At 43.2% G+C, this 19,900-nt stretch overlaps 1 long non-coding RNA gene across 2 annotated transcripts; it reads left to right on the top strand.

The window, feature by feature from the left end:
• The first annotated feature begins 4,162 nt into the window (after nucleotides 1-4,162).
• LOC129380934 (uncharacterized) lies at nucleotides 4,163-19,224 on the top strand. Of its 2 annotated transcripts, none has more exons than XR_008609156.2 (4): nucleotides 4,163-4,286; nucleotides 5,994-6,099; nucleotides 8,606-8,675; nucleotides 16,035-19,224. It is a non-coding gene; the product is annotated as an uncharacterized lncRNA (long non-coding RNA). The 2 variants fall into 2 exon arrangements; XR_008609157.2 differs by lacking the exon at nucleotides 4,163-4,286 and adding an exon at nucleotides 4,935-5,155.
• The last annotated feature ends 676 nt before the right edge of the window (nucleotides 19,225-19,900 follow it).

Here is a 19,900-nt window from a genome sequence, read left to right as displayed (position 1 = left end):
TATTTATATAAGTTCGAAGTGGGACGTGTTAAATGGGCTGCCGGTCTGAACAGCCACCATCCCAATGGTCACGGCCAGGCCCTGTCCCCTTGCGCTTGCGGTTACCCTAATACAGGACTCGCGAAACGCTATTGCATTAGTAATCTTCCGGTGTAAAGTGACGGCCGCAATCGCGCAAATCCTGGCGCCCATCGGATAGCGGCAGTCTAATGCGCTGCGGCCAGTCCGCTCGTCTACTGGCTTGCAAAGGGACACGATGTCGCAGCTTTACATATTGCAAGTCGCTACGTTTGCAGTCCACAAAGCAACAAAGTCGAATCATAGCGCTTGCGAAAAGACAGACCGACACTGACGACGGAGCTCTCGTCAAAGACGGAGCATGTTGTAACACAAGCAGACAACACTTGCACTGTGGGGGAAATGCTTAAGTGTACTGAAAAGTTGTTCTTGTGCATTCTCTTTATGTTACTTTCGTTGTATAAAAAATTAACTAACATTCCACCTATTACAAATATCATTTGTTTACCATAAAGTTGGAAAAATTATCGATCACGCGCCCTGGTCTGCCATTCGGATAGCTCGCCCCACTGGGTGATCATATGGGTGATTTCCGTCGTATGGGTAGGGGCGGCTTAAAATTCCGCCGAGCAGTGTGTTGTGATCGGCAGCGATGTGCATTTTTAAAACCTTATAATAAATTACACGCTTTACGCGGAGCACTTAGATGTGTCAATTAATCATCAGAAGGACCTACTCTAACGACTCAGTATGTTTGTAGAAAATCGTCAAAATCGTTTCAGGGTCCCTTTAGAGTAGGTCCTTCTGATCATTAATTGACACATATAAGTGCTCCGCGTAAAGCGTGTAATTTACTATAAGTTTTTAAAAATGCACATCGCTGCCAATCGCAGCACACTGCTCGGCGGAATTTTAAGCCGCCCCTACCCATATGACGGAAATCGCCCATATGACGTCAGTGGGGCGAGCTGCCCGATTGGCTGACCAAGGCGCATGATCGATAATTTTTCCAACTTTATGGTAAACAAATTATGTTTGTAATGGTTGGAATGTTAGTTAATTTGTTTTTACAAAAAGAAAGTAACATAAAGAGAATGCACAAGAACATTTTTCAGTACACTTAAATACTTCCGGCACACAGCAAGTGTCTTCTCCTTGTGTTACAATGTGCTCCGTCTGTGACGAGAGCTCCGCAGTCAGTGTCGGTCTGTCTTTTCGCGAGCGCTATGGTTCGACTTTGTTGCGTTGTGGACTGCAAACGTAAAGACTGGCAGTATGTCAAGCTGCGATATCGTGTCCTTCTGCAAGCCAGTAGACGAGCGGACTGGCTGCAGCGGATTGGACTGCCGCTATCCGATGGGCGCCAGGATTTGCGCGTCTGCGGCCGTCACGTTACACCGGACGATTAGTAACGCAATAGCGTTTCTCGAGTCCGGTATTACGGTAAACGCAAGCGCAAGGGGACAGGGCCTGGCCCTGTCCCCTTGCGCGTCTTTTCAGGGGATGAACAGAAGCGCAAATGTGAATGGTCTTCACGGTGTAGCCACCTGGTGGCATAGAACTCAACCACACACAGTAGCAGTAACAAAATGTATTCTTCTTTGCTGCTGGTGTAAATTTTTCGCAGGGTTCTAATCGTAAACGCGTTGTTTTTGTAAATGTTTAAAATGTTTTACACTTGGTTAGAGCAATATTAGCTCTTTCTTTGGCAGGTTAAGCTCTGCGCCAACGGGTGGCTGGACCGTGGAGACTGATCAGGCAGCGCACGTACGTCTACGCAAAAGTTCCTTCATTAGCTTGAGTTTATGCCTCCACCGTTCCGTCGAAACGTTCTGGTAGTGTGTGATTACCGGAACACCCGACACGTTCGGCGCTACGACAGAATGCTCGCAACGCACGCTGCTTTGATAGCTCTCGCTTGGGGTTGACGCCCAAGCCGCTAGCGGAGACGTTTCGCGCGGGCGGGGCGGGCTCCAAAACAACCGGAAGTGGAGGATGCGACGTCGCATCGTGACGCAGAACCAGTGAAGGCAGAGCTTAGCCCCGATCGCTCGGCGAACGAGTTGAGGAGGGAAAGCATAGCTAGGGAGGAGGGTAACTTGTAATCGCTTGTAGGTCCATTAATACGTAACGCTTCACTAAAATTGTGGTGCGAATGTTCTACTTAAGCTGTACCCTACGCGTCTACAAAGTTTGTCCGAACCGTTTCAGGGGCCCTTAACTATAGTCACGCTAGTGTGGTAAGAGTAGTCAGAGTGGATGAACCTGGCTGCATGATTCTGTATGGATTCCAGTGCTGTTGCCGGGATAGATTGGAATGGGTTCCGCACTGAGCATGCGTATTCCAGTTTGCGTCGAACAAGTGTTAAATATGCGAGTAGTTTTACTGAAGAGGAAAGAAGACATCGATCACGGCTCAATTAGCATAGTACATGATTGGTGTCATTTCTAATGCGACAAAAGTGTGAGGATGAATTGAGGTTACTGAGCAAGTTATGGTTTTGACATCACTGATATTTGCGAGATGAGCGAGCTTTTGCACTTGGTCTTTGCTTTTAAGTTCAAGAACGAGGTCCCCGCCGGACATCGTTGAGGCGTGGTAGTCCTTTCGCATCTTTTTCTGTGAGGCATTTAGCTACTAAGATCGAGACATCTTTTTTACTGTTCTTGGTCCTTCACTGCGCATGAGAGGTTAACGTGTAAATGTTTCTCAAGTGCTTCAGCAACTGAATTCAAAAGTTGCTTCGGCGTACCTTCTTTTTATAGACAGATATCGAGGGGGAGGAGGATGATTTGCCCTCACGTCGTGCGAATATTCGGCGGCGAGCCGATGGTAGCCACCCACTACAAAACCGAACAAGGGGACGCTACAAGGTTCGGAAAAATACCTGTAGACGCCAGCCATGCAACTTTGCCATAACCTTATACCCCAAGGCTGGATATAATTCACACGGTTAACCCCTGTTTTCTGGACAAGAAGAAGTAAACGGAAGTCAGTAGAAGACAGGAAATATTGAAAGTGAGAAAGACGAAGATTGAAGAGGAGGACATGAAAAGGCAACTACTGATCGCCTCCGCATTGGTCAGACCGGGGGTGCCGTCTACGTGAAGCACAGGCGAAAGAGGCCCGTTGCCTCCGCCGAGGGGCCATAAAGGTCCAACCAGCTGGCATTGAATCAACCCCCAGAATTACCTTTTTCCTGGACACGGATAAGTCACGCATGGTTAAGCGTGCTGCGGAAGAGTCCGACCCCCATGTGCTCCGGTACGTGGTGCCGCAGCGCACCAAACGCCTGCTGACGTAGACACCCGTGCGGAGATTGCCATGTATCATGCGTTACGTGGCTAATCCGATAACACATGATTACTCGAATGTGCCATATTTGGGCTCGATCCCTATAGCACTACGCCACTGTGAAGAAAAGTGTACCCATAATTAATTAGAAATGTGCACCCATCATAATAAACAGAAGCATTGCCTATAAAAGACTGCGAGTAGAACATACGTCGGTGTACTAGTGGTCACAGAGCACGTGTTGTCATTCACCCTAACTGTCATTCGCCCCACATAGCCCACGCTTGTTCACGGTACCGATCACACACATCCCTTGCCCTGAATTACGCAGGCTGTATTGCGTGTCCTCCAACACTGGGCGCACATCAAGCCCCCATCTGTTTCGGCTCACCCTAGGATGTTCTCCCTAGCACCCACCGTATGTTGTGGGTCTAACCGTACACCCACCGTACACTGTAAACACAAATGAGCCCATATGGGCGTTTTAACAGTTGATATGCCATTTTTCCCCCCTAGCTTAAAATGAGTACGCCCACGAGAAGAAGTAAAATAAGCTAGAACCATTATTATACCCCCGACCCCATTTGAAGGGGCATTGCGGTTGTAAAATGGGGGTTTTCAAGGAATAACGGTGGCGTAGGGGAAATTGAGACGAGCCAAACAGAGAAAAGAATAACCCAGCCATGACCAACAAGGCAGTCAGCCGCAGCGACAATTTCAGTAGGATTATTTCTGCAGTCAGATTCGAAATATCCCGCGCAATGTGTGTCGGCGCTGTTTTTCTGTTCGGAGTAGCCGCGCCTTGGTGCTGCAGAGGACGCCGAAGTCGGAACTACGCGCGGAGGAACACCAGCCTTCGGAGTGCGCGCGCGCGCGTTGAAGCAGCTTTCAGCGACGGCCATTCGACCAGCGACGGCACATTCTTCTACCGTGGTTGATGTTTCTCACTGCTTTGAACCCCCAAGACTCCACGGTAAGTGACTTTGAACGATTATTACATGTTCTATGAGTGTGCATGTGTTCTAAGTGAGGAGACGCGCTGATATGACTTGTTGAAGGTCTCGATACAACATGGCGCGACAGTTGACCGTCCAGAACCATTTTGCACGATCACTGTGTTTCTTCGAGCTTTGTCGTAATCGAGGCGACTTGAGTGCTCAGAGTCAAGCGAGTGTACTTAAAAATTAGGATTTTACATAATGAGGGACTTTGCTGCGTCTTTAATTGGGCGGATGTGAGCATTCGACATGATCCCCGAAGCGCAAGCCACTACCTTAATAGTTACGTGCAGTGCGAGGTGAGCTAAGCTTCGCCGCCTAACCGCGGCCTGAAAATGTGGCGGCTCGTTAAGGGCTTACTGCGGTGCGCGTGTGTGAGTGTTTGTACAGCGATCATTTGAGCGAGAACCGGCGGCGCTTCTTTGTGCGCGGTATCTGCTAGCTGGCGCGTACGTGGCGCCAATCCCCTAGCTCGTGCGATTGTGTGCAGTAGGTCGTCCACTTAGCGCGCATTGTGCAGATTTGCCAGTACGCTCCTTTCTATCGTCTGTATCTCTTCGCGCCCACGTCGTTGATTGTGCAGGCAGTGCGCGACTGCGGCACGTAGCATGTAGAGCCTGCGCACGTCGACTTTGATCTACGGGCGTGAAATGTCGGCGGCGCGTTTGTGGTATTAAAAGCGTGTGGTGAGCTTCCAACGGCACTACGGGTCAACGCCGCATGAGCTGCCGGTCAGAGTATAAGAACCTCTTTATTGTTAGCGTACTGCTTGGCGGTAACAGGTATCCTGCTTGGGTTCAGATTACTGGATACGCCGTCACTTGAACCTCGGCGGCCGGAGCAGGTGAGTACCAGTGGCGCCGGCACCTCGGCCGGCAGAAAACGGTGCCCGTGCCGTGACGAGATATATCAATTTACGCGATAGCATTTCCGGTGATAGGTCATACGGGCGCGTCGCTCCATGCCTGTGTTCTTTGCTGAGGCCGCCACTACGCCTGCGGTGCACTTACTACGTTATATCTATATAGTCGATGCTTGTGCAATGTTGTTATTCAACAGCTGGCGCTGTGCTCTGGATACCTGAACTTGTTTAATGTTTAATTACTTTGCTGCTGTGCCATTGCCTATTGGGTACAGATATTTAGTATTGAATTCTAGGTGCCAAATTAACTCAAAGAAGTTGCGCTTTTCAACTCAGGATCATATCACACATCACAGCGTCATCCTATATTGCACGAGTATTAATAACAAAATTTCTGTTGCTGGTGAAAAAAAAAAGGGGCAGACCGATCAACCTGTAACCTGTATCTGTGAGAAAAATGTGCTTCAAGTCCGCGATTGTCTATAAAAAAAGGTACTACCTTGGTATTCAATGTCAGTAACACTCATAAGTTATGCATCCTTTTGTGTGAAATAATTTGTCTTAGAAGCCATTCATTGTAAGGGATCAGTAAACATCTCATAGCTTAAGTAGTGCATATGTGCATGAGTTGGGCAAAGGTATTGGTTTGTAAAGAGCAAAGCCATTAAGATATAATATATTGGCAAGCTTAGTTTAACAATAAGCTGACGAATATACAAAACCTAATGTAGCAGCAGATGTTCTCCAAGATAAGCTTGTGACCAGCTTTTTTGTGTTCTGTGTGATCACTGTAGTGTCAAATTTTTCATTTTTATTTCAGGACTGCGGCTGCGGTCGTTTCATTGCCAACTGTGAGGATGAAGCAGCTTCATGGCCGGAGATCGGGCGCCTCCCATCAGTTTCCCTTTTCAGCAATAGAGGCCTTGGTATGCTCTTACCTAGAGTTTGCTTTTTTACCCTGTATGTTTTGAGCGCAATGGCTAGTTTAGCGGCATTACTTAGAGTGATTGGTGTGACACCTGTTCCATAGGAGGTATGCAGGTTATCCCACGTAACTCTAGCAAACTTTTAAAAATATGAATATGCCATCTAGCTGCACAGAACCTATGTAATGTTGTTTCCTGTCTCTTGGAAATACTTGGATTTGCTGCATTTTGCCTAATTACCTAATTAGTCTTAATCAATTAATCAACTTCTCAAATGTAATTAGATAAAAAGTCTCAATTATAAAATTGTAGAGCAACGTGAAAATTTCCCAGTACAGCTACCTGTGGCTCAATATGTGCTACATAATGTGTTTTTAGAGCATGAAAGAAGCCTGAGAATCTCGCAAAGTGCCTTGAGTATATTTCTGTGTGACAGCACCTGTGTTGTGTTCTTCCTTCAGTCCTCGTCTTTTGCGCTGTACTAACAGTCGACCTCGAGTGGCCATTCCCGTGGCAGTCTTGCATGTATTGAGTGCTTGCCCTGTATAGGCATGTGTGTTTCCAGTAAGCAAAAAATACTGAAGGAGCCCAACGTGATGTATTTCAGGACAAGTGTATGGTGTAAATTACTATGTGACAATAAAATAAACTGAAACAAGACTTCACAGTAGAGGTATGCAGGTGTGTGCATCAGCATAATGACGAAAACCTCATGCAAGTTTAGAAAAATATTCATTAAGTTAGTTTCTGTCATTCTTCTCTGTCACATTATTATTGCAAAAATGTGCTCTCTAGTATTGCACGATTAAAAACACAGTTCAAACACATCATTTGCTGGAACCTTGACATTCATAGCAACATAGAGAGGAATGGTTAAAAATTTGCTTTGCTTCTCTGACCTTCATTTTAGGTCTTTCTCATGTTTGCTAAGCTTCTTAAACTATCATAGACCCCTTCCAGGGTTTACAGGCAGCTTGAGCACAATGTGCCAGATTGTGGAGAAGCTGCAGATGTCGCAGTGTGCATAATGGTGTGCGGTAAATGCAAGTTTATTGCAAGATGCATTGTGCTCAGTACCAATTATATTAAGTTATAATTTTAGCAAAAATCTCTGTTTTCCAGATATATATCAATGTGTCTCCAAAGAACTGCACTTTTTAAAAGAGTTGCTCATTCTCTGTCTACTGTTCGGTGTTGTTAAATGCATGTATGTTGGACAGCATAGTGCTTGGCCTTCAGCTGAAGGTAGTAGTGTAGGTAGTAGGTAGTAGTGTAGAAAGTGGTAGCAGTAGTAGCTTTATGCATGTGCATAAAGCTGCAGTAAGCCAAATGTGAAAAGATAAGGGCTAATACGATACAGCCATGTAGCAAAATTTACACAAGCAAACTGTTTGATGCAATCCCTAGGAAACTAAGCAAAAATATAAGAATGTGCTTATATGATAAACAGTACCTATGTTTCAGGCGCATGGCCTTCTACCGCCATATTCCATAACAGTTCATTATTTAACACTTTAAAACTACTTGCCCTGTTTATGTCTAACTGCTCTAAATTCGAAAATTTTCATTGATTGCACTATGAAGGTTTTGGCCGTGGCTTAAGTTACTGCCAGAATTAAATTTATAGTTGTGGCCGTCCTATGTGTGATAACAAAAAGCCATTTTGGAACCAGGTGACTGTTATGCAGTATGCTAAGTGTGCGTATTAGAACAGCCACTTATATTTTCATTGTAACCATGTATAAAGTATGTATGTACACATCTCGAAGCCATAGACTGTGTACTGTTAATTGGAGGTGTTATTGTGTGGAGTAGGTTTTTTTGTAAGCATTGTCTAGAATTTGCACTACATTAAGGTGTAGTGAAGCCAAGCGAAAAATATTGACAAAATGGCTAAAGTACATTCTTAAGAGTATTAAGCGCACTTAGATGACTTTACAGCATGTAGTAAAACAAGAATGGGAACTGAAGTGCTTAATTTTTGTTCATTATTACCATATGGCACCAACATGCAATGAAGAGAAAAGAGGAAGAGAAGTGAAGTGCACTAAAGGGCAACTCGCTCCTGATGGGAGCTGCATTCACATCTACATGATGCATGCAATCTTTGAGTTATAGCAGCAGCTAACCACCTGTTCACATTGTTGCACATTTGTATTGTTTATGTACTAAGTCTGGCCCTGGAAGTGTTAAGCAGTGCCACTTGTGGCATTGGTGCTGCATGCAAGACATCCTTCTATCCACAGGTGTTATGTATTATGTAAACCTAAGTTCTTTTAAATTCATGTAACCCACAAAAGTTCCATTTGAAAGGATGTGCCATATTTGCCACCATTGCCATGAGTAGCATTGGCTGACAGTCACAGGGCGAGACGTTAACCTTGCTCAGCTATTATGCAAAACTATTTTACATACAAATGTGGTAATTAGTATACATGCCGAAAGCCTCACAGAATAAAATTTTTTATTCGCATCTTACAACGATTGTTATTTTGCTTTAACTCAGGAGGCCTTTCTACCTGCGTTGCATCCTGTGGCTGGACCACTCCCACGATCTCGGCAGAATCGTTACACAGGTGTGTTCTTTTGTGATTCTCAGTACTGATATTTTCTAGTTTACGTTCAATGTAAATGCACAGATCAAATGAAAAACAGGTTAAAAGATGAGCTCACAGGCACTGTATCCAAATGTTTGTTAGGAAGGAAAATCTTTTTTACAAGTTGTCGTTATAGCAACACAAGAGAGTGTGCACATCACACCACCAGTACCTAGCAAGCAACAGCATTATACCGTAGAAGAAGCCAAAACATCAGGCGAAAACCTGTACTAAACTAGGGACTGTATTAAGACCTTTTCGAGGCTTAAACTATTTCTTGGGTTACTCTGTCTAATTGCTTGAACTGAACTGACGTGTCCTGCAAAACAATTTGCATTCGCATTTGATACAATCTGCAGCAAAATATGAACAAAGGGCTGCAATACTCTAAGGGCCTACTATTGAAGTTGCAACCAGTCTTCCCAGTGTACTGCAGCCTCAGGAACATGAAATGTGGTACACTGTACCACATGCACACACAACAAATTTTAATCCATGGGCATCTGTACACTGTGCTTGTGCAGGACTGCGCAACTGGCTGTTTATTCGTGACTGAAACAGCTACGTACATCAAGACTGTATTGGGAAGCCACCATCTTTTTCAGTCAGTGTAACAGTCCATAAACATATGGATTTCCATGAGCATTTTGTCTGCCACACTTTTCTTTGTCGTTTTTTTTGCACTCCAGCTTTGATGGCTGCAAGACACTTCAGGCTGGCTGAAGAGACAGTGGTAGCCTAGTAGGTGGCCTCACAAAGTTGTTATTTTGATTTTTAAGAGCTGACTTGCTTTGGACAATGCTGAATAACACATCAAAAGGCACGGGATTATTGACAAGGTTAGAATGACTTTGAAAGAAGTTTAAGGCTTCTTTTAAACTCTGATCTGTCTGCTGAGACCATATCATGTCAGCTTTTAATGAAGCAATGTTCAGGTTGGAAAGCTGCAAGGCTGTGTGGGTACTCAAACACCATCATTGCTTCATATAGCTGAAGTTGCTGTGACATCAAGGCAGAAGGAAATGACATGGCAAAGGAAAGGTTGGTCGACAAAGGACTCATTGGCAATTATGTAGGTTCAAGGGCTATTGCACTGAGTAAGAAAATGTGTTCCTGATACAGCGTGAACAGTGTTAATGCTGAAGAACAAACTGGCACCATCTCCCCAGTCCTACACAAGCACGTGCATAGAAAGGGATGCCTGTTGGCCTTGAGGGCCACCACTGGAGGGATCACCTGCTATCGCTATGACATAGAATGTGACATCAGATGACTTTAGTTCACACCTTTGCTGCAGCTCGCTGGCTGGGCAATTGAAGCCTTGATTGTAAGGATGAAAAGTTTCAATCACAAGGTGGCAATTTAGTTGCCAACTCTTACAGCATGGTTCACTACTCAGTGCTGCAGTGCTGGACGTATTTGACCAAGCCTGGTGCGAGTTCTCATGAGTACCCATGCTCAAGCTGCCGCTATATACTTAGTTGATGAAGTCACTGAAAATGAAATTTGGTCATCGAAAGAGTCATGAAAACGATGCACACAAGGCTTGTAGCGTGCTTACTTGGTATGGCCTCAGTCAAGACACCCTGTGTAGAGATGCTGGCAAAAGTGCAGCAGAAGTGTGGATTGAGGAGACAAAAATATAAGCTGTTCAAGTTCCACATATAACAAACTGATAATAAATCGCCGTTCAGCAAGAACTCCAGCAAAAGGGGCAAGCTGCACTCCCCACAACGAATGCTATAAAAACAGTACTGTTATTGCAGCAAAATTGCCTATAGCTCTTTTGATAGCTTGATAGCTGGTAGCTACTTCATGGTAGCACTTGATAGCTGGTATCACACAATGTTTTCTATGCCACGGAAATATTCCAGCACGTGGGGGCCACAATTCTCCTAGTGGCCAATACAGACACAGGTTGCCAGCAAGCATGGGCTAAAGATTTTTCCGTTTGCATTGATGTAGTCTACCACATTTTGTTTTCTTGGGTGCACAGTCACACTGGGGTAACAATTTTCTGCCTGAATATTCATCGCAGGGAGCACTGCAGCCAGCTAAAGCGAGTTTTTTGTTCACACCTTGCCACAGATGCGGCAAGATGTAGACTTGACCCATTTTTCTAGGCACATTTGTTGGGTTCAAGAAAGAACACAGAGTAGCTTAAGAACTTTATTCCTTCTAGATTTAAGGCGTGGGGCCAGGTATTAACCATTGTTTTAAGAATTTTCCCAAACCGGGAAAGATTCTTTCTTGAAAGTCTTCTCATATCAGCTTGATACAGTCCCTGGCTTAGTATGGGTGCATGTGCTGTGGCTTTGTTTTAGTCTGTTTAAAAGGTCGTTTTCCTTTTGAGTGTTTCAATCGCAAAGAAATCACAAATATATTTTGATTTCAGGAACCCTTGTGACATTACATAATTCCTTTACATGTTGCAACCAAGCTTATTTTTTAAACACATGCCTTTCTTTCAGCATGAAAAAAACATCTTAGATGAAACAAGACAAAAATGGCTGCTTATGCATTTGTACGATATTCCAACTGAGAGGGGTGAAAAGTAATAAAATGTTCTACTTTCATAATTTTTCTACCATGTGCACCACATTTCTTAATAGGCATGAAGCAAATTCACTTTTATCACTAGCCTATTACAGAAACAAAAAATGACAAACTGAGCTTTTAAGGGGGCCCTCAGAAGGGCCCAGTCCATGCGTCTTTTTTTCTAGCGCCATGGCTGTGAGCACAGCTGAGCACATCTGCAGCCTGCACACCCTGTTCTAGAGGTGATCTGCTGCGTGTGGAAAGACTAGACGTGCTGATATGGCGTGGTATTATGTGCACAGTCTTCCCCCGTGTTTAGTACACGGGGTTGCATAATCTGTAGTTTCAGAGATGCATTGAAGTTTGATACAGACAAAGCATTCACCTCCACTGCCAGCACTTTTCATGATGGTGTCGTTCCACTGTGTGTGGCAGTATCAAAGAGGACAGGGTGGATGCGAAAGCAAGGCTGGGTTTGCTTCATGCTACCTATGTGAAGGTATCGTTAACACACCGTGAAACCGTATCTTTGGTCGCTGACTCTCAAATTCAAAATTTTTTTCTCATTCAGATTTGTGTTTTCTGACTGCGGCCCTTTCCGTGGGAAAACAATCCATTTGTAAATGTACTTATTTAACTAAACGGTCGAATCTGAGTACAACAAACCAAATTGCTGATTTTAGTGCATTCGTTATGTTGGGGTTCCTTTGTATATGACTCCAGAAAAAGCCGACCATTGTCTGCTCACACTCCGCCGTGCCCGCCCATATAGGAATAAACTTAATTTTGGTTGGCCACGATGCTTATTGGTGTAGTAGCTGTCGTGTGTCCACCCATACACATTTTGTTGGCTTCCCGAAAACCTCAAAGAACAGCGGTATTTTGCTTATGTGCATTCACTAATCAAATAAGTACATGTTTGCTAGAATCCCCATAATATTGAGTCAGCTGGTCTGCTTGAAAATGTTCAAAATATGGCAGTTAGATTTGTAATAGGAAGTCATACTAAAAGGCTTTGTATTACTGAGAGTAAGGGTAAGCTGCAATGGCAGGATTTAAAAGACTGGGAAATCTCTTCAGTTAAGATTATTTCAAGCATATACTGTTCCAAACATGTAGAGATAGAGAAATTCATATCAGGCTATCATCATACCTCACAAGAAAGAGATTACACTAAAAAGGTTTATTAATTTCCTTTACTTATAGGTGATGCCTCACATTGTTTTTTCCTTGGACCAAAGGGACTGCAAGGTTTTTCAGCCTGCAATTGTTTGCATAGTTTTCAAAGATAATTCCCTCCCTGCTTTGTGTGCTTGATTTGAATGTAAGTTACATTACACAGAATGTATACCCCCCTGCAATGCCAGTACAGGCAAAGCAGGTACTAAATGAATAACCACGAAAGGATTTTGGAGCGAGCAAAAATGGCATGTGCAATAGATATGCGTAGATGTCCCGTTGGTGTTGCTGTCAAACAAGAAATGGGGATATCGAGGAACTGAGCAAAGTAACTACATGTGTGCTTGCCAAACTATAGCTGTCATTTACACCTTGATTGTGACTTAGCTACCAAAAGAAGTTTTTTTGTCTTGTTTTTTTTCTGTTAAAATGTACTTTTTTCTTTGTCTACTTTCGTTTGGGTTTTTGTAGCTATATCGTGCACATGTGACCAATAATGCCGTGTGGAAGTTAGTGGTTGTTGGTATTTCTCACTGCCTGTCGTTTGTTCAATGTGTGTACTAAAGTCAATAGAGCACCAACCAGTATAAACTAGTGTGTTGAATTTGTTTTCTTGTTTTAGTACAAATGATCTGACTGGTTATGTGCCCAAATAAACAATTAGATTATGAAAACAAAGTTCATCAGAACATGTCATGCATTTTACTTATAATTACCCTATTTCAACTGCAGAACCCACATATTAAGGCATGTAGATTTAAGTGGAACAAGTCTTTTTGCAATTCTTAGTTCTGAATAGGTGAGAGCAGTGCTAAGGGCACAAAGTGAGTCCACATAGATAAATGGCATGGTGCACTGTGCACTGACTAATAATTGATGTGTTTTTGCAACAGACAAGCAAATAAATATCCAGTAATGCCTTGTCAGAGGCACGAAAGCACATAAAGAGGCAGGCGGTGGTCAGATACAAATGTGCTGTGGTTTCAGGTTTGTTAACAAGCATACCACTTTTCTGTAACTTCAGAGAACAGGTGCTGCGCTGACACATTAATCTTTTTTTTTCTTGTTGTTATTTTGTGGGATTTGATTAGTTTCTGGGTTAATGGTTGCTGCTTTCGCTAACATGTTGCACTTATGAAATTTGGGCTGTCATCGGCACTGTTTACAGTGTATGTACTCTTATGGTCACATTATAGTGGTGCTTAATCGTGAAGGCTCTTATTCAAATATAAGCTTGTCTGGTCTACATATGCTTTCCTTCATGCCAAAGGAATAAGATATACTATGTTTATGTCAGAAGAAAAGAAATTGAGACTGGTGTCTATTATTGCACATAAATCTATGCTTAGTTGCGTTAACATTTTTGCATAATTTCAACAACTTATTTAGTGCATTTCTGTAACATTCGCACTCTTTCTTATTCACTTAGGTGTAAGGAATAAAGGCAAAAAAGTAAAGCATTGCAGTGGATTTAACTTAATGCTCTTGATTCTTGTTACCTTCTTGATAGCTTTTCTATTTGGAAGAGCATATGTACAAAAGCATGTTTTGACCAAATAGGCTGCTGTTTGGGAGGCTTTGCAAGCACCACTATAACGTGACAAAAGCAGTGTGTGGCCATTTGGTTATATAAATTCTGGTGTAATGACACCACAAAAAGTAAACAAAGATATGTACGCACATGACACAAGCACCGGATCTCACTTCAAGCTTAAAAATAAGGAAACAGGCAATATTTAATAACAGGTGGAGACATGATGTGATATCTGTTAAAAGAAATTCTTTATGCAGTGCAACTAATGGATCACTGATACATTCGTCATACTTTTTAAATGTTGCCAGCCACAATTACCTTGCATGTTGTCAGGTCGTAATACCTGGCTACAACGCAAGTTTTGTGGAACACAGGACCGCAGTCACATTCTTTGCAGTATTTAACATTGTGTGATGGAGGATTGTTTCACACGGATGACTAATACTCCCTCAATTCCCCTGATTTCGCATTAATAGAGCATCCCATCTGTCCAATGTAGGCACGGCCTTATGATGGCAGCAGACTACACAATGCTTGCGACCTAGCTCACTAGATGCATAGTGTGCTTCAACCACAACCAACCTTTTCCTTTTTTTGGCTTCTGCCTTTTATTACAGCACAAAACTCTCCTAACAAGGGCCTGAGAAAACAATGATTTGCGCAACTAAGTTAGGCATGAATATGGAATATAATGAATGAGATGAAGTAAAAAAGTGGTTGCAGTTGTTTCGTATGCATTTGTAATTTTCATGGGTAATTGTGTAGCTGGTCTCTACGGGCAAAAATTTTTTTTCTGTATGAAACATGTGATGAGAGATTTGCTCTGATGAGAAAAAAAGACAAGCCAGGAAAACAAATTAATTTGTTGCGTGCAGCACAATTTGCAGGCGGTGCACTGTGCAACGGAGGTTATGTACAGTCAGCCATTCCCATCCAGTCATGCTTGCATTGCATACACACATTGTATTAATTTGAGATTGCGGCTAATGAAGTTTGTGTGGAATAACTCTCATTCGCACATAGTGATGCACTGCAAAATAGATTGGTTCGTTCCTGTGTTCATCAAGACTTGTAGCCAAAAATTATGAGCAGATGTACATAAGATAATTAAGCTTTGGCAGATTAGCACGAAAAGGACAAATGCATCGGTCATTCTCAGCTACATTGCACAAAGAATTTGTTTTTGAATTAATGACATCACTTCCTGTCACTATGTGCTGTATATGATGTCTGTTTTCTTATTAAAGCGAGAGTTGAGGTTAGGCACTTGTGTCCTGCATGTCTTTGTCTTCGTTTGCTTCTGTGGTGCCATTACACCAGAATAAGTCCATGACAGGAGCTGCCAGTCTATGCAGTTATACTACATTGGGCTCAGTACGCCTGGCGGCCTGAATGTGACGAGTGCGAAGTAGCAGTAAGAACTTCAGAAGGGTAGAATTTTGTGTCGGTGGTGCATATTACAGTATGGTGAAGCGCTATAGATGGAACAGTGTGAGGCGAGACAGATGGGAAAGTGCTACAGACAACTGTGAATGTTTACTGGAAAGTTTCGCTGCAGCGGGACAATGCATGCGTTATCCTGGTGCAGCAAAATTTGCCAATGTTCATAGTTGTCAGTAGTACTTGCCCATCTATATTACACTTCACCGTACACTAGTAGCAGTAACAACATAAACCAACTGACCCGAGCAATAAAGAAAGCCCACAGAATTGCCAAATTGTAGGAGAAATGTTTCAGTGTAACACCTGTTTTGTTAACTGACAAGCAAATGGCATACATGTCTGCGAACCGATGATCAGATGCATTTTTCATGCACATACATTATTTTGTACAACTGCTTCCTGCTTTGGTTTTTTATGGCTTTTAGGAAGCATTCCAAAGTACTTAACTGTTTGTCTGTTCTAAAATTGAATCTGTTCTCAGCCAGCACTATGTGGCATTACTGCATAAGCCCTTACTTCGTCAGTGTCCTTCGCACTGTTCCCAACTAAATATGAATAACCAAATAACCATGTTTTTAAATTTTCAGATTATGAAGAAAATACTCTTAATATGTATTTCATTAGAAAAATTTTCTCAATTTCAGGAAGAAGTCTGGCTGGCCCCAAGCCTGGTGCAAAATGAAGAAATGGCACTCCACATCAATTCATGTTTACTTGTCGTCATAACCAGTCTGTTAGCTTAATTTTTGGTTCTTCCTATTGAATTCTCAAGAAAGGTACCAACTCTGTCATTCACTCTGCAAACAAATTTTTGCACTTGGGGATGCAGCCATGCACAAAGCCTTTGAGCTCATTAATATCTTTATTTTTTAAAGAAAGTGCAGCTGCTGCGTGGAGCAATAGGTTGAATAAGACGAGGGTAAATGAAAAGATGGCGAAATTAGTCATCAACAGTTGTCCAACAAAGGAAGTCTCAAACTGGAGGCAACATCTTTGCAAGAGAACCAAATGGCTCCAGCCTGAGACATTCGTTGTTCAACCTGGCAAGTCTCCTTCTCTAAATATTTCCTCTAGCCTGAGACCTATATCCATTCCACCACCCTTGACCAACAATACACCTATACATTTGGCAACCCATGGAAAGGTAGCAAATTCACATTCAAGGAAAGGGAATGTAGTGTGCAGCCTGGAAGGTAGCATGAACAGTATTTTATTTACTTAATAAAATGCAGATTTGCTATCCAATTACTTTATTTTGATCCCCGTTTTATAATTGGACAGCATGGTTCCTCGGAGAGAATAATAATTCGAAGCTCACACAATTTTGCTCCTTTATGTCCGTTAAATCTGTCCTGGTTGCTACACTATCAGCCCTGTCTGCAATTGCGTAGCAGTGTTTTGAGCATGCATCCAAATTCAAAAGAATAGTTAGGCTTCTACCTCAGAATGTTTGCTACTGTGTTGCAGCTCGAATTCTATGTCTAGGTGGTCACTGTGATGCCATGTGCTTTTTAAATAAGACCAATACGCTATTTGAAGGGCAATTAAATGCAATCTCAAATGACCTCAGCTCGGGGAATGACACAATTGGAGGTCAATGTGATAAGGAGGATTTGATTTCTGAAAACAAGGCACTTAAACGGGAGAAAGCATGACTAATTTCGTGTAAAGATGCTGCTTTTGGATATGATCAGGGAAGGTACTTGTTCGTGGCTGCATTTGCAACATGTTACATTGCTGGCTTTATATATTGCACTGGGTACAGTGAAATGTTGCTGCTTGCACAATATTCAACTAAACATGGTAGCCATGCTAATGTGTCCATGCAGAACACAACTCATCCACTATTATGGACTACAGTGGAATCTCGATAAACGAAAATCGCTTCGAAACTGCCGCTTAAATAGGACACCATCCTGATAATTGGTTGGCTCTCTGCAATGTCTCAGTAAATATAATGCCTGGTAAATGGAACCAATTTCCCTGGCACCTTGAGGCTCCATTTAAAGAGCACCCACTGTAAAAATATAGGGGGGATCGTGTTTGGAACTTTTGTAAATGTAGTCTTAAACAAAACCGCATTTCAGTGGGAGCGAAATGCAAAAGCACCTGTGTACTTAGACAGGTGCATGTTAAAGAACCCCAGGTTGTCCAAATTAATTCGGGTTACTCGCTATGGCATGTGTCATAATCAGAAGGTGCGTTCTGGTTCGTAAAATACAATAATTTTTAATAGCTTGCTCAGAAATCCAGCACTAAATTATGTAGCTTGTTTGTGTGATGAGTCCCAATTTCTTAATTTAGTACTTTGACATTTATCATATTTGTGTGCTTGTCCATGCAAAATACCACTGATCGGCCTCATTATACCAGCCACTGTTAATTAGGAATGGCTTAGTCAAGCAACTTAAACTTACAGCACAAACACCTAAGACGAACCACAAAAGGAAGATACAGCACACACTGGTGCTAACTTCTTTATTTCTTCGTCGTCGATGCAATATAAACCCTAGGCCACACTACCGCGCAGGCACTCAGATTACATTACAGAGATCTGCCAAATTATCACATACGCAAGCGTAGGAAGTCAAATTCAGATGGATGCAGGGACAAAGATATCTTACTAATGCAATTATCGCCCTGCCTTTCTTGTGGTAAGCCTCTAAGGCAAGCCGCACATGCTCATTCTTGCTTTTGCCAAGAATCGACGTCCCATCAAGTTGTGCCTCACAATTGTTGCAAGAGTTTATATGCGCACCAAGGTGCGCTCCTCTATCTACATTTTTGTTTACTTATTGCGCATGTTCCCTGAGTCGCTCATTGATGCAATGCCCTATCTAGCCAAGCTATGTCTTAGCACATGAGAGTGAACTGTATAAACCACGCCGACCGCGCACAACACGTATGAAGCATCATGCCGAATTTGGCGTCCTCTGCCCTCTCCGCAGGTGCGGGAGCATAGCTTTAAAAGCTTGTTCGGTGCAGAAAACGCCAAAGGAACACTATGCCTGCAAGCAATTTTCTTGAGTTGATAGATGACCTTATGTGTTTAAGGGACCGCGCAGGGAACATGCACAAAAAGTAAACAAAAATGTAGATAGAAGAGTGCACATTGTTGCGCATATAAGCTCTTGCAAAAATTGTGAGGCACGACTTGATGGGACGTCGATTCTTGGCAAAAGCATGAATGAGCTTGCGCGGCTTGCCTTAGAGGCCTACGACATAAAAAGGCAAAATGATAATTGCATCAGTGACATAGCTTTGTCCCTGCACCCATCTGAATTTGAGTTCCTACGTTTGCATATGTGATAATTTGGGAGATCTCTGTAATGTAATGTGTGCGCCTGTGCAGTTGTGTGGCCTAGGGCATATATATGCATCGACGACGAAGAAATAAAGAAGTTGTCAGTTAGTGCCAGCGTGTGTCATATCTGCCTTTTGCGGTTCGTCTTAGGTGTTTGCGCTGTAAGTTTTAAGTTCAGAATTATGTGCCAACTAGGCCAAATGAAGTTTTACTCTTAGTCAAGCGAGCTCAATATATAGTCTGTGCAAAAGTGTGGAGTGTCAGTACAAAGTAACAGTTCAAACACATGCCTCTGTAGTTACAGTTCAGTATGAAACGAGATAAGATTTCTTAGCATTTCTTTCATTTACTAATTTCATTGTATTAGGACATGTAGAATACTAGCAACTGGCATGCTTACAATGTACAGTGCTCTTTTTTAAAATCCAGACAATTGTTTTACTGGGGCAGAAATGTGCTTTCTTTTGGGCCCGGAAGTGAACATATTATATTTCTTACATTTGGTGTAAAATAAATTTTCTTCACTGTCAGTGTGTGTCTCGTGCATTTTTCCTTTCAGCAAGTAGCAACTGCTCTCGAAGGCGTTTGCTGGCCTCGGAGGCACTGCCGATAAGCTAGGACGACTGTATAAAAGCTTTGCAAAGAGGGGCTCTGTGATCAGCGAAAGGGAAAAAAATGAAGACGTGCGGTGACGGGTTCATTCGCCATTGGACCACGTGTGCGCGTGACTTGGTCGATTCAGCGGTGGCCCTGTGCCGTCGATTGGACCACGTGTGGCGAGCCCGCGGCGAAATGCTTCGTGGCGGTACGCCGCGCCTATGCAGCAGCAGACGGAACACCGCAGGCCAAGGTGTCGGACGCCGGCGTTCGCTCCGAGCAGGTGCGACGCCTGCTCGGGTGGCAGCTCACGGACGGCCGAGTTCCCTTGAGCCTTGATCGCCGGCGTTCGACATTTCGGCCTGCGATGTTCCGTCTGGTACTGCGTAAGCGCGTGACCCGCGCCACCATGCATTTCGCTACGAGCTTGCCGCACCTAAACTAAAATGCCTTTAATTCCTTCACAATACTCCCATTGTACCTCCCAGTCAAATAGGGGGGGGGGGGGGTGAAGTGGGCGTATACGGTACCCCCGTTGTGTGCCCAATTAATGCCCACGTCAATGGGAGTTTTATCGTACGCCCTTTCAATGGGAGCAAAAAGATGTAC

Source organism: Dermacentor andersoni, chromosome 1, assembly GCF_023375885.2.
Source record: "Dermacentor andersoni chromosome 1, qqDerAnde1_hic_scaffold, whole genome shotgun sequence".
Taxonomy (NCBI): domain Eukaryota; kingdom Metazoa; phylum Arthropoda; class Arachnida; order Ixodida; family Ixodidae; genus Dermacentor; species Dermacentor andersoni.
This window is presented reverse-complemented; position numbering and strand designations above follow the sequence as displayed.